This window comes from Amphiura filiformis, chromosome 13 (assembly GCF_039555335.1).
Source record: "Amphiura filiformis chromosome 13, Afil_fr2py, whole genome shotgun sequence".
Lineage (NCBI taxonomy): Eukaryota > Metazoa > Echinodermata > Ophiuroidea > Amphilepidida > Amphiuridae > Amphiura > Amphiura filiformis.
In genome coordinates, this window is record NC_092640.1 from 33446698 (window position 1) to 33462846 (window position 16149).

The window sequence follows — 16149 nt, forward strand, 5'->3', positions numbered from 1 at the left end:
ACATCGTTCGTCTCGCACACTGACAACATTTGATTGAATGGACTGTAGGCTACTGCGCCGTGATTACGGTGAAGGACACCTGTTCAAATCCTTTGTTTGGAGCCAATCGATAAAAGCATGCAGGGCCTCTATACCCATGTACAGTTTATCCCTACATAACCTATGTCTTGAATACGCTGGCAAAGTTATGTAATAATCGGATTAATACTATATAGCAGTAGGTAAAAACAAGTTTTGAATAATCCGCGCTATAAAGTCTCATTCAGTGATCCCAGCGAAAGTGAAAAAAAAAATCAAATTGTTACGTTTATAAATTTTTTTAATGAAAAACAAATGGCAAAAAAACAAAACAGGAAAACGACAGTATTGACGAAGTTGAAGACCCATTCAAATACATGTAGCTAATTTATATACTGTCAGTACCGGTATATAAATTACAGACTCACGTAAATGCATTATTTTTGTCTTATAGACACACGGCGCGGCTTTCGGCTGAACCACTGCACTAGCATGTTAGCACATCTATGACAATGACGAAAGGTACAAAATCAGCCATAGGCCTTTAGATATAGCAGAAGACACAAAAGTGGTGTTTTATGACCTTTGACATTCTTTTGTGGCGAGTGACATGGTCTTTCAATTCACGCCGAGTGTCCTTGACAGGTTTGACTATGCTTCAGTGGTCATGAAAGAACTCAAAAGATAACCTCTGCCCCAATAATCCCAAGCAATTGTCTGAAACTGCTCCTCGGATCATAAGAACTCAGTCCTCAAATGATAGTCATAATAATGTCCAAAATATAAAAATTACTGACTATCATTGAAGACTGAGTTCCGCAGTCTAGTATCCAAAATCTGAATTTCAATCAAAAAATCACTGAATGGGCCTTTAGTTCCCTCCTCTCCTTACCCTGGCAATATAAATCAAAGAAAAATAAAGAAAAAAATAAAGAAAACAAGAAAAGAAAATTAACCAAATTAAGGGATCTGTTTTGAGCGTTTCGATAGTATTTTTGAGGGACATGAGAGCACATCAGACATATCGAATTGCATTCTGATACGAAGAATGTCTTTCTGATATCAAATAAATTTCATTGTTTGAAATTCACGATATAATACAAATTTTATGACAAATTATTAAAATTTGATATTTTTCACATTTTTGATAGTCCTCGAAGTAAATATCATAAATCTAATGTTATATTCTTAAACAGTCCCTGGCATACAGATACCATACATGTATAGGCCTATGTATAGTAAATTTGTCTGCTTTATCTGTTTTGTGCTGTTTAAGCAAATAGTTAAACATAATTTCCATAAAATGTAAGCTTTTACTGTCAGATATGTCCCCTTTTAATTTTGAGCAGAACAAGTGAGGTAAAGCAAAGAAAATTGAAATTTACTACTACTATAGCGCCAATGAATGTTATACGATTGTAAAACGGTACGATCCTCTGGGTGTGTGTGTGTGGGGTGTGTGCGTATGTGTGTCCTGCACGCGTATTTTTTTGCTGCAACTATAACGGGACGCAATACGATACCGGTAATGCTATAAGAATCAAACTTACAAGAAAGATGGCTCTTGTCAAATCCTACAATTCTGTCAGATAAAATATGCATATTTGCATTAAATTTTTAATTAATCGACATAATTGATTAATTAATAAATATATTATTTAATGATTTACCATAATTCCAAATATGTCAAACAATATGTCAAATTAAAGCTAATGAAATGCTTTATAAATTGGTCAGAGCGCATTTTGCAGAATGCATTTAGTACTTTAGTTACATGATTCCAAACATTCTATTCCAATTTTTTGCTATACACGCATAGGAGCTGTACTTTTAAAATCCGCGCCTAATCAATAATAATAGTCTTTCACTCCATTGTCAAAGTCATGCGCGTATTTTGGGGGGGCTTTGGGGGGCGCCAGCCCCCCGGGGTAAAAGCAGGGGGCGGCAAAAATGAAGGGGCGGCGGATGAAGAAGGGGCGGCAAAAACAGGGCCGGCAAAAACGAAGTGGCGGTAAAAATAATTAGTAAACAAAAAAGGCGGAAAAAAAAAAAAAAAATGGTACTATACATCGAAATGTGTTGCTTTTTGGGCGCTTGCGCCTGAAACCGTTTTTTTTGTTTGTTTTTTTTTGCTCTTCACTTTTTCAAACGACCGAGAAAAAAATTGGGTCAACCTTTTCGGGCTGTTGAGGAAGGGGCGGCAAAATTGAATTTTCTTCAGCCCCCGGGGTTGGGGCGGCCACGGTACGCCACTGAAAGTACTGTGCTCCCTGTAGCATTATGGAGTGACCAGGTCCTAGAGCACATCACTCCACGCCATATATAAATTCTCCCAGTCACATTTCCCCAATATGAAATTTAAAAAAAGTTAAAATATAATTTTACTTCTTTTAAAGTTTGGCAGAGGCGGGGTTCGAACTCACGGCGCACCACGACGCTTTGGAGATGCTCTATGAGCCTAGCGCCTTAGACCACTCGGCCACTTGTCTTGATGGAATCTTTTACGAAACGTATTTGAAGATATAATCGCAACTTCAATATAGGCCTACCACGTGACAAGCAAAAGCAGAAAACGTACCATATTTTGGAATTTTATTTGCCTAAAAACATTAATGTGTATTAATAGCGCTCAATTGTTGTTAATCCGACAATAAACATGATAAATACGCGTCTATATGGACAATACATTATATCGATTTTGACATGTGCTCGCACGGTGTCAGTACATTTCCATGGTCAGTAAAATACTATAGAGGAACCTACCATTTTTCTTGTATACACGTTCGATGTTTTTATCAATTACATAAAAAATCCATTTTAGACCCCAAATGTTTCATTATACCATTATGGAATTTGAGCAAATCAATTACCGACACAAGCAGGTATACAGTGTATTATTTTAATTTTTATTTCGTATCTCAGGAGTACAGCTCACTTGGTAAGGCATCAGAATTTGGTACACTAGCGCTTCGAACTTTAAATCGGAAGGTGGTGAGTTCGAGCCTCATCACGGTCACATTAATTTTATAAACCAAATATTGTTCGAACTTTTCATATTTGTGTTTCTTTTATTGTTTCTTTTCTTTGTCTTTTTTTTTCTTGTTTTCTTTATTTTTTCCTTAATTTTCTTTGATCCATATTGCCAGTGTAAGGAGAGGAGGAAACTAACGGCCCATTCAGTGATTTTTTTATCCGGACGATCGTAAAAATCGTCAAAATTCAGATTTTGTACAAGATCTGTGCGGAACTCAGTCTTCAATGATATAGTCAGTAATAATCTTTTGGTCATTATATGACTATCATCATTTGACGACTGAGTTCTTATGATACATCATCCGAAGAGCAGTTTCAGACAATTGCTTGGGATTGTTGGGGCAGAGGTTATCTTTTGAATTCTTTCATGACCACCGAAGCAGAGTTAAACCTGTCAAGGACACTCGGCGTGAATTGAACTGACCATGTCACTCGCCACAAAAGAATGTCAAAGGTCATAAAACATCAACTTGGTGTCTTCTGCTAGTGGTTCAGCCCTAAGCCGCGTAGGCCTATTTAAGACAAAAATAATGCATTTACGTGAATCTGTAATTTATATACTGACAGTATATATAAATTAGCTACATGTATTTGAATGGGGCTTCAACCTCGTCAATACTGCCGTTTTCTTGGGTTTTGTGCCAATTTTGTTCATTAAAAATTTTTATAGAAGTAACAATTTGATTTTCGTTTTCACTTTCGCTGGGATCACTGAATGGGGCTTTGCAACCCGGGTTTGCAACGCGATATATTCAAAACTTGTATTCACCTACTGTTATAGCATTAATCCGATTATTACACAACCTCGCCAGCGTATTCAAGACATCCAATGCAAATAATCACCTAGATTATGACGTATCATACCGTAAATATGGCGGAGTACTCAAATTCATTCAACAAAAGCATGATTACAAGCTATTGCAATCTACCGCGACAGCTCGTCTCACACACATAACAAATGCACAAATACGATCAAATAGGTTGACGACAACGTTTGATTGAATGCACTGCATTGTGACATGATTACGGTGAAGGACACCGGTTCAATTCCTTTGTATGGAGCCAATCAATAATTTCACGCACATCCTCTATTATTGCCCAATTATTGCCCGGGATGATTGCACACTGTAAAAGAGCTATTGTTATAATGTTTGATGAATCGTGTTTAACTACCGTATTTGCTTAAGAACGGCACAATACAGATAAAGCAGACAGATTGACTACATGTAGTACATGTATATACATATAGGGAATGTGTGTGAGTCGAGTATTACCTAATTATAATAGGGGCGTATCCAAAAATGAATTCACGCCCCTTCCAAATGTCAAGCCAAAGTGCAGGCCCTATGGCCAGTGGATTTTGCATTGGGCCAGTATAACTTCCAGCAATGCTGACCCGACGGGCCACTGGATATTTGAGCCTGATATAACAGTTCTCATATGAGACAAGATATAATCAGTGATTGACATAATTTGACACAGTTTCTGCTCCATTTGTCACCTGTGTGCAGTTTATAGTTAGTTTCGTATATTAATTCTTATTCTTGCATTGCATGCAAATTGGAAATAATTATATGGCCGCTTCCTATACACCAATCCGAGAAGCGTTTACTGCATTTGGCCCTCTATTGACGGAACCACAGATGTACCAGTGCGGGAGATTTAATTTGTTCAATCAATTCATGATCGTGTATTGAAAATCACTGTTGTGTACAATTCAGTATAGCACACTAACAAGTAATTGATAGAACCCCCGGCCTTGGGACACCGCAGTTTTACGTCGGGGACACCGCAGTAATGGCGTAGTCGGATTGATGTATACAGACCCGTATAAATTTTTCAAAGAGGAAAGTTTGGAAGTTAATTCGAGTAGGGTATGCAAATGTCTTCCAAATTCTAGGTGGAAAATTTTTTGCGTGTTTTTTTCTCATTCTTTCTAAAAACTATCCCTATACTCCAACATGTTCAGCATTCAAACATGCCCAATCACGCCATTTAAATTATAATTTCTCGGGCTTGCATCGTTTATTTTCCGATCCTCGCATATATTAATGTGTGTTTCGCATTGTCTTACGCCCTGCCAGGGTGAAGCATATAGGCCACCTCCTTCTTCATGTTTACAAAGTGATTGCATTATATAATGCCCCAGCAAACACAAAACGTTTTCGACATCATTCGCAAAAGGTTATAAAAGGTTGTCAGAAAACATTTAAATGTCGGGTTATATAAAGGGTATATTAATTATTAAGAGTATAAAACGTTTTCATAACCTTAAAAAACATTTTTTGATAATCTACTGCTCAGCAAATAAAAATGTTTTACAGAAAACGTTTCAATATCGAGTTATATAAAGGGTATAAAAACGTTTTAATAACATTCTAAAAACATTCTTGAAAACTTGATACAAAACATTCTAAACAGAATATTGTTTTGGGGTTAAAAAATATTTTTCGAAAAATGTTTGCCCAAAATATTTTCAATAACGTTTTACAAACGTTTTCATGACCTTTATATAACCCGACATTTAAATGTTATTAAAAGGTTTTGAAAAAACATTTTAAGAACATTTCTGTGTTTGCTGGGTTCAAATATTTGAACATAATGTTATTTAAGTATGACACAATATTTGGCAAAAATGTTGGCAAAAATAGTTAACAATAACATTTTTAGAAAACATTTAAAAATATTGTAGTGTGTTTTCATACAAAACGTTTTAAAACGTTACCATGACCTTTATATAACCCGACAATTTAATGTTATTAAAACGTTTTTACCTAAACCAAAAGATAACTTATTTAAAACGTTTTTAAAACGTTTTTGTGTTTGCTGGGGCGTTATAGGGATAATATATACGTAGGTCTTCCATATCAGATATGGAAGCACAGAAGTTGGTCGTTTTATGCCGTGTGCATGGTCAGGCTGTAGACTGTATAATGGCATCCTTTAATTAGATAATTAATTAAGATCTTTGTAAAGGGGTGACTTTCTTTTTCAAATAAGACAATAAAATATATTTCTTTCTTATTTCCTTTCTTTTCTTTTCTTTTCTTTCTTTCTTTCTTTCTTTCTTTCTTTCTTTCTTTCTTTCTTTCTTTCTTTCTTTCTTTCTTTCTTTCTTTCTTTCTTTCTTTCTTTCTTTCTTTCTTTCTTTTTCTTTCTTTCTTTCTTTCTTTCTTTCTTTCTTTCTTTCTTTCTTTCTTTCTTTCTTTCTTTCTTTCTTTTTCTTTCTTTCTTTCTTTCTTTCTTTCTACACTACAACATGTTCAACATTTAAACATGTTAAATAAGTGATTGCAATAATGTGTTTAGCGATATATTTAATTTTAAACATCATATAACTCGTTATTTTTACTGTTCACGCTCTCACATAGGTCTTCCATATCTGGGCATACCAAATACCCAGATTTGGAAGCATAGAAGTGTGTCGTTTTATGCCGTGTGTATGGCCAGGCTGTAGACTGCATGCCCTATAATAGCATCCATAAGGTGATGCCTTTATTTTTCAAATAAAAAAATAAAATATATTTCTTTCTTATTTATTTTCTCTCTTTCAGTGACTTTCTTTTACTTTTAGTCCACATTTTTAACAAAACATTGCTTTGTCTTTTTGGTGGTTTTTTTTCTTTCTTTTTAATACTATCCTTCAATATACTTTTAAGTATGTTCAGCATTCAAACATGTTTACAAAGTGATTGCATTATATAATGCGTTTAGTGATAATATATATATTTCATTTTAAACTTCATAACTCGTTATTTTTCCTGTTCACGCGCCCACATAGGTCTTCCATATCTGGGTATATCAAATACCCAGATTTGGAAGCACATAAGTTGGTCGTTTTATCCCGTGTGCATGGTCAGGCTGTAGACTGTATAGCATCCTTTAATTAGATAATTAATTAAGATTTTTGTTTGTAAAGGGGTGACTTTCTTTTTCAAATTAGAAAATTAAATTAAATTTCTTTCTTATTTGTTTTCTCTCTCTCAGTGACTTTCTTTTTATTCCACATTTTTTGACAAAACATTGCTTTGTCTTTTTTCGCGTGTTTTTTCGTTCATTCTAAACACTATCCCTCAATATATTTATCAAATTTGCAAATTAGAAAATTATATTTCTTTCTTATTTGTTTTTTCTCTTTCAGTGACTTTCTTTTAATTTTATTCCATATGTTTTAACAAAACATTGTTTTGTCTTTTTAGCATGGATGTTATGAGTTATTATATAATAATAAACAGTTTTGAACTGATTTTCTTTCTTTCATTTGTTTTTCTTCCTTTCTTTTCATCTAAAATCGGGCTAATTATTATATTTTGAAGGACGGATTCGTTTGTTTCCTTTCTTTTCATCTAAAATCGGGTTATCGGAAAGACTGAATGGACAGGGAACCCATCTTTTTTTTATTCCGCAAGTTTCTTTCTTCCTTCCTTCCTTCCTTCTTTTTTTCTTAGTGCTATAAGCACTATCCCTCAATATACTCAAACATGTTAAACATTCAAGTTTAGTGATATAGGGGCTTAGAAGTGTGATTTCATTTTAAACTTTAAACCTTTCGACAGCCATGGTGTTACCGTGTCTATGATTTATTAAACATTTTCATACAAAAGAAAGATGTCTGATTTTAAATTTGTTTTTTTATCAATGATAAGAATCTGGTTAAATTATAGAATCCATTGATTTTATATATATTATACAGATTCCATCAATTAATAATAGCACACCAGTCAATGATTAATACCAAAGAATTCAATATCCTAGCCATTCAGCTATTGTTCCTATTATATAACGTGACATTGCGCTAATCACCTTGTCAAGTGGACAATTGTTATGATATCCTTTCCTGTATCGTTTATCATTATTTTATTATTATAACCAATATAGTTCCCAAAAGGTACTTATTTTGTTAGATGAACAACTAAGTAAATAATAATAAATCAATTAATGATAAAATATGTTATGATAATAAATAAATAAACAGCCTATAAATAGATAAAAGATACATTATAAATACATAAGTAACAGAAGAAAGAGAATAATTATATAAACAAATTAAATTCTCCAATGTGACTTTTATTATAATACAAATAGTCCGGCTAATATCAATAATAAAACCACAGTATATTTATAATAATATTAATAACACTAATAATAATAACAATAATACAATAATAATAAGAAGAAGAATAAGAATAATAAAAATAATAACAATAATAATAATAATAATAAATAATAATAATAATAATAATAATAATAATAATAATAATAATAATAATAATAATAATAATAATAATAATAATAATAATAACACTAATAATAATAATAATAATAATAATAATAATAATAATAATAATAATAATAATAATAATATACAATTCTGATGATAGAAAGCAAAATTAAATCTTCAGAGCAATAATTTCCTCCGTTTTGACAGTTGTACCGTCCGTGATCATGAATTCATGATGCAATTTAGTTTTACGTGTTGACTTCGCTCCATACATACGTTCATGCTCATTTCAAGGAAATTCCTAGTTTGCGCAGGCTGCTCAAACTCGGAAATTCGGCTGTTTGAGCATGCGCATATCAAAGAAATTCCCAGTTTGCGCACGCTGCTCAAAATCGGAAATTCGGCTGCGCAAACTAGGGAATTTGTTCAAATGCGCATCTTAATTAATTACGTGCGCAAAGTCGAGATATCACTGAAATGAGCATGCTCAAAGTCGGGAAATCACTACTATGCGCATGCGCAAAACGGTGCGTCCTTTCTTGATATCCGGGGTCTCACATAGCTCGATTATTGCTTGGTGCTCCTCAAAAAAAGAGGATTTTAAAACAGCACGCCAAAAAAGTTATCCATGGCCGCTTCCACATAATCAGAAGGTAAGAAGTGCCATTATAATCTGTTGAAAAATCGGTTAACAAATAAATATTATACAACATAATTAGTAGCATCATCAACTTAAGAAACAATTCGGATAATTGGTGATTTTTGGCTGATTATACAATCGTTAGATAACGGGCAGAACCCGTGTAAAATCGGTTGAAAAATAAGCTTTATCATCATGATCATGCATGGATGATGAGGTTCATTCAATCATTAGGTAACTCAGGCAAACCTTAGTTCAGTTGGAGGGCCATTTAACTTTGACGCGCTATTATTAAATTGTACGCTATGAATACGCACACAACGAAAATTCAAATTTGCTTGGTTTTGGTTGCAGTTTTAAAAGCTTCCAAAATTCAATCTACAACTCCTAATAGCTATATATTTTATATATAACTACAAGAAAGGCTTTCAACATTCCATATATGTTCACAAAAAATACTGTAACTTTGCAAGGAATATGATATGGGCACATAAACACAAATTTTTGTCACGAATTGAGATAAAAGAGTAACAAAAACTACTTTAATTTAAAAATGGTGCGAGTTCAAAAATCAGAAATTTGCATATGATTAGAAACATGGCTTATTATCCTCATATTAAAAAATCAAGATTTTTGTTGGTTAAGACAAAAACCTGCCGGGATGAAAAGGGTATTTTACAAGACGGAAAAATACCAGTATTCAGTAGGCCATGCGACAACAACATTGAGAAGGTTCATGAGAGCAGTGTTAAACTGCGCACGCGTATTTCACTGAACGCAGATGAATGGCGCGCTTAGGCGCAACAAAAGTCGCTAGCGCGTGTATGTACTCGCTCATGGTGTCAAGTCACGCGGTATTGTTATGAACTTGTTTACTTAATTTTCGTCGATGGGCCGAATCTGGGTAACCAATTTAAACCATTATAACAACTTTGAATTTTAAGTTCAAAATTTGGGACAAAGACTAATCGATAGATAAAGGTTGAAATTACTTGTCTGGCTAAAAAGTAGAATGATTAAAGCGTTAAGACAGAAAATATCCGGGTTAGAAGTCCTTAGCAACGAAAATAAATTTGAAGATAAAACAAACGCAAAAATCACGAATTCTAACGACAAAAGAAGACAAAATGGAAATCAAGTAGAGAATTGTGAAGATATTTTCAATACAAGTTATTTGTAAATTGCCGAAGATGATTGGCTACACATAATACGATACATTTCAAATCGAATTTTCCATGGGAAAGGTAAAAAGCATACCCAAGAGTGCGACGGTCATTTTTGCAAAGGTCGCGTACGTTAATAATTTGACCTTTAACGGAAAACGCGCATGATGGCCCTCCGACTGAGTTAACACATTTGCTAGTCAGCCAAATTCGTCGACAATGTCAATGCATATTTACATAGAAATTTAAATTAAAACAACTGGCCTAAGAAGGAAACGTACATAAATATGTTTTCTATACTTCACTTGACCCAAATATATGATTTTTTATGCCTGGTGATAAGTCACTCGCACATGGAATTTTAGAAGGATTTGGATAGCAGTTCCATTAAAAAAAGCTGCTATCATAATGAGACTAAGATCTAGAAACACCCCCGAAATGCCGTTTTGGGGAACTTTGCTAGCTGAAACTTTTTGATGAAAGTCAATCTTTGACAAGATGTAACTTTGCTACGGAAAGTGCTATGAAAAATGGTTTTCAGTTTTGGCTTTGTTTACTCAAGGGCTTTGATTTGATATATAAAATGATGCAGTTTGATGGCAAATTTGAATTCACCTAGCATACCTACATTCATATATCTCTTCTTCTTTCTAATATTAGTGCCTCCCTCACAGGCTTCTCGTTAGTGTGCGTGCATCCAGACGCGTATTTTACATTTTAATTTGGACGCAAGTTCACATGGCTAATCAAGTATTTTGCGTCGGCATGTGGATGCAGACAAAACTTCGAAAATTTTATCATTAAAATTAATTGATGATAAAAAAAAGAAATTTTTATTCTTTTAATATATTTTTAAGATAATAAAAGCCCCAAAATGTTGACCCACCTGCTAAAAATTGAAGTAAATTCTGCAATATTTGTAAATGCAATGTCAGCACAATCAAACTTGCCAACCGAATTTCATCTACATGTATGCAAATGAGCAAAAGCACTTCTACTAAAAAACTATAAATGACTATCACATGCTCAAAACCAACCAATCACGTGCGTGAGATTGGTCACTTTTTGGTAGAATTTCATGAGAAAAACCATCATGAATATTGCTTGCGAACAAGGAAATGCACGACCGAGCAATGTAAACAAGAGCATGACTGCATGAAACAAACTTCCATTTACGCTAAACTAATTCCTTCTTTACCATAACAAATTTTTAAATCAAGTTACGAAAGGATGAAATTAAAGCTTTTATGACACTCACAAATTTTGTGCGTTTTCATGCTGTTAAATTAAAAAGTCATTTTTCAAACAGCTATAACTTCCGTTCGGTAGCATGTATTCCCATTCTGAAAAATGGAGTGACAGCCCGCCATCTTTAATTTTCCGAAAATCATCAATCGGCACTTTCCGGATCTTCATAAAAGCTTGTTTTCATTCATAAATCCACCTCGGCTTTTTCCGATGGCTGCCGAATCTGGTCATGTGCTGGGCTCATGAATAATTAATTAGATGGACTGGCTGGTTTCAATTGGGGTCGTGCAGTGGCGCCATTGCCGGCCCATGTAATTTGGTTCCCGGTAGCTTCTATTGCAAAATCCTGCAGTGGCAATGGAGCAAGTTTGATTGTGGTCAGGAAATCGTGCACTTTTTGCATGCTTTCCGAACGATCGCTGTTTGATGTAGGTATCCCAGCCAGGCAAACCTTAGTTAACACATTTGCTAGTCAGCGAAATTCGCCGAGACCGGGGCCCAAACACAATGCATATTTACATAGAAATTTGAATTTTTTTTTCGAGAATAGGCCGGTGAAGGAAACCTACATAAATATGTTTTCTATACGGTACTTCACTTGACCCAAATATATGATTTTTTTATGGTGATAATCAAGTCGCACATGGAATTTTAGAGGGATTTTGATAGCAGTTCCATTAAAAAAAGCTGCTATCGCCATGAAACTAAGATCTAGAAACACCCCTAAATGCCGTTTGGGGGAATTTTGCTAGCAGAATCTTTTTTATGAAAGTCAATCTTTGACAAGAGGTAACTTTGTTACGGAAAGTGCTATGATCAAGATGACAAAAATGTTTTCAGTTTTGGCTTTCTTTACTCAATGGCTTTAATTTGATATGTAAAATGATGCAGCTTGATGGCAAATTTGAATTCACCTAGCATACCTATTTGATGGCTGGGGAAGTTCCGATTGATTTTTGGTTTATAACAAGCAAGCATGCTGGACTCAACATGTGCCGCTAACGTGCGGTTAATGTTTATTTAATTATTTATCACAACCTGACAATATTCAATTTTTAATATTTTATGTTTATTTTCTCATAAATAACTAGGTTTCCTTTAATATGGTATTATTGTTACGATGAATAAAAGCAATTTTAAAGACAAAATCCAAATGATAACCTTTTTTTTTATTATTTGTGGTAGCGCGTGTTTTAGCTTTGTAGCATCAACAACACGTTAATTTTAAAAAGAAATGCGAAATAAAATTACTGAATCTAAAATTTGCTCAAGATTGACAGACTTTGCTCATGTTTTTGCACCTGTTTTTGACCACGTTTCATTTAGTTTAACCCATTTAGTTTAACCCATTTGTTTAAAATCACTTAATTATACCATAGCCCTATGTGCCAGATGAGCACATTTGAAACGGTAAGTCTCTACTCCTTGTCGTTTCCGAGAACCGGCCTATTGAAAATTGGGTCAGACCCTACACCCATCGAATGTGTGTCATCTGCCCGGTCATCGGCCCTCAGACACACACACACACAGGCATAGAGTTCTGCAGCAGCATGTTTTGTTGACATTTTTTAATGTTTACATCCATTATGATAGTTCTAATACCATCAAATGACAACTCAAATACAAAGGATATCAGTTGGTAATTGTAGGTATGCCAGGTGAATTTAAATTTGCCATCAAACTGCATAATTTTATATATCAAATTAAAGCCCTTGAGTAAAGAAATCCAAAACTGAAAACCTTTTTGTCATAGCACTTTCCGTGGCAAAGTTACATCTTTTCAAAGATCGACTTTCATCAAAAAGATTCTGCTAAGAAAATTCCCCAAAACAGCATTACGGGGCCGCAGGCCTCGAAATAAGCCAGAATTTCTGAGGGCCATTTGGGCCCTTGATCTTAAATGTTTGAGGACCCTCACAAATTTTTGTGGGCCCGAAATTTGGGCCATTGGTTTTAACCTATGAACCCCACAAAAAAGTGAGAAAAATTGCCACAAAGTTTTGCGGGCCATTTGGGCCCACCGGATGTGAAATTGCGGGCCCTCACTGATTTTCGGGGGCCGAGGGCCCTTGGGCCCTCCTTATTTCGAGCCCTGTACGGGGGTGTTTCTAGATCTTAGTCTCATGATGATAGCATGTGTGAGTGTCTCATCACCATAAAAAATCATATATTTGGGTCAAGTGAAGTATAGAAAACATATTTATGTAGGTTTCCTTGACCGACCTGTTCTTGAAAAAAATTGAAATTGAAATTTCTATGTAAGTATGTATTGTGTTTGGTCCCCGGTCTAGGCGAATTTCGCTGACTAGCAAATGTGTTAACTAAGGTTTGCCTGGCATACCTACAATGTAGTAAATGTATTTTCTTACGGAGCTATTAGCTGTTGAACAAAGGTTGTTCAGCGATTGTATAATAATATCGCATTGATCGATTGGTTATTCAGGCGTTTCATTGAAGGATGAAAGTGATCACTTTACGGGAGGAGCTGCTGCGACAAGGCGTCATATCCCATGTGAATGTTGTTTTTGTGTGTATTTATTATGTTTAGGGAAACAGCGGCAGCGCCAGATGAAAATGTTTTATTCAAGCGTTTAAGCGCAGCGCATTTAGCGAATAATTGTAATGTTATGCAATCACGTTTACAACACTATCTGTCTTACAATGAGCAGAAAGTCACTGAGTCACGCCATTTCAAGTACCAATATTGATTACCTCAAGTGGCCTTCTGCAGTAATCAGATATAAACCCTGTGTGATTTCTATGTTATTTTGCAATAACAAAACTATGTTTTCCTTGATTTTGGTATGAAATTGAGCAAATAAATTTCAATGTCATGTCAATTTGGAGTTATTAAGGGGGTACTACACCCCTGTGGTAAATTTGTGACTATTTTGCATTTTTCTAAAAAAATAATAACACACTGGTATTGTAACAAAAGTTATTTATATTATTGGGGCAAGGAATCAATTACTACACTGAAATTGCAGTGACTCAAGACAAGCGGTTCAGTATATATGATAGGAAACAAGGTACATCCTAGCGGTACCTTATTTATTATCATAAATAACGAACCGCTTGACTTGGGTCACTGAAATTCCAGTGTAGTAACTGAATTCCTTGCCCCTATAATATACATAACTTTTGTTACCAGTGTGTTATTAGTTTTTGAGAAAAATGCAAAAATAGACACAAATTTATCGAAGGGTGTAGTACCCCCTTAAGGGCAACTAAAACTGATTTGAGGTAAGTTTCATCTGTTTGGAGTCTGTATTGGCTATTCTGATGGAATTACTGCAATGTAAACAAACTAACTCATGGCCCATATGAACATGGTGTACTGGTTTTCACTTTTCAGTACCCTGTTTTCCATGGGTGACTGTAGGAACCCATGGATTCGATCCATGTAGTCAGACCCCCCATTTTTTGGGCACGCGTGTCGCGACATTAATTTTCTTCTGAGTTTAGACATCCATATCTTCCCCAAGGGGTAAGCTACTGAGGGTGTGAGTGAGTCCCGGGAATTTGAGTCCCGCCCGAGAATCCTATTACCTGGGCAGGAAATTCCCTGCCCGGGTACCTGAAATTAAAAAAAAAAATTCAATGCATTTTGATATCATTAATAGAGTATGACATGAATACAAAATATCAATTTTCTTATTAAAAACACAAAACACCGTGCAAAATTAATTAATTAATTTTTTTTAGGTCAACCATGATTGAATGATCCTAGCATTTAGATCTAGGTCCAGGGACACTACAAAACCGGAAAAAATAACTTTAAAAAAAATCATACCCCTATAAGCTACAGGGCTACAAATTGGAATCTAGGGTGTCTTCTTTGACACAAATAACCAGATTCTGGACTCAAAAAAATGTATCACATCCCCATTTGCTGATATAGACATCTAAAATGCATGTTTGTGCTGACGCCATGACAAATTCCTGTATTTGACCCCTCTACTCTTCATACTAGATGTCAGACATCATCTATTTTGCCTTTAGTAGGCAATATAGGTTCAGGTGTGACCCCTATAGCAGGTAGACCACTCATTGGCTTAATAAAAATTTTACAAGGGCTCGAAGATGACTCCTCAGCCAAAAGAACCCCTGTTCGTGACCCCATTTGACCTTGTGGGAAATAATCCACCATAACCAAACTCACACAAATTCAAAATACTTACATGATGTTCCTCTACCAGAAATCTTAGTGGTGTCAAGCCATCTTCATGGTTAAAATAGTGTTTGAATCTCTCATTGAAATACACAGTAAATTGATGAACTTTGCATTCTGGGTATTAGAGCATTAATGCCAATTCGTCGGCTGTATTCCATAGTGGCGTATAGTGATTTTTGGTCATTTTTTTGAAAATTGGCACATATGTTTTTAATTATGTTCTCTTTCATTTTTTCTAAGTCTCATCAGTCATAATTAGCTAATTAATTAGTAATTAATTAATTAAATGTATGCGATAGTTACAAAGTGACATTTTTCAGTATTCCATAGTGGCGATCGACCATACGCCACTTTTTATACACATTTTATAATTATGAAATATCGGCAAAAATGAAAAACATCGTATGTCATAGTGGCGTACACGTATCGGACCTATACGCCACTATCTTCTTCTCAAAGATTGACTTTCATCAAAAAGATTCTGCTGGCAAAATTCCCCAAAACGGCATTTCGGGGGTGTTTCTAGATCTTAGTCTCATTATGATAGCAGCTTTTTTTAATGGAAAATCCCTCTAAAATCCCATGTGCGATTGTCTCATCACCATAAAAAATCATATATTTGGGTCAAGTGAAGTACAGAAAACATATTTAT

General features: G+C 34.7%; 1 protein-coding gene across 20 annotated transcripts in view; it reads left to right on the plus strand.

Annotated features, from left to right (window-relative positions):
• Positions 1-8837: 8837 nt before the first annotated feature.
• The window catches only part of LOC140168261 (uncharacterized), a 71567-nt gene continuing 64255 nt past the window's right edge, over positions 8838-16149 (plus strand). For all 20 annotated transcript variants that reach the window (XR_011861174.1, XR_011861175.1, XR_011861176.1 and 17 more), the window contains exon 1: positions 8838-8925. The gene's annotated coding sequence lies outside the window, so the exon portion shown is untranslated. The remainder of the gene's footprint in view (positions 8926-16149) is intronic.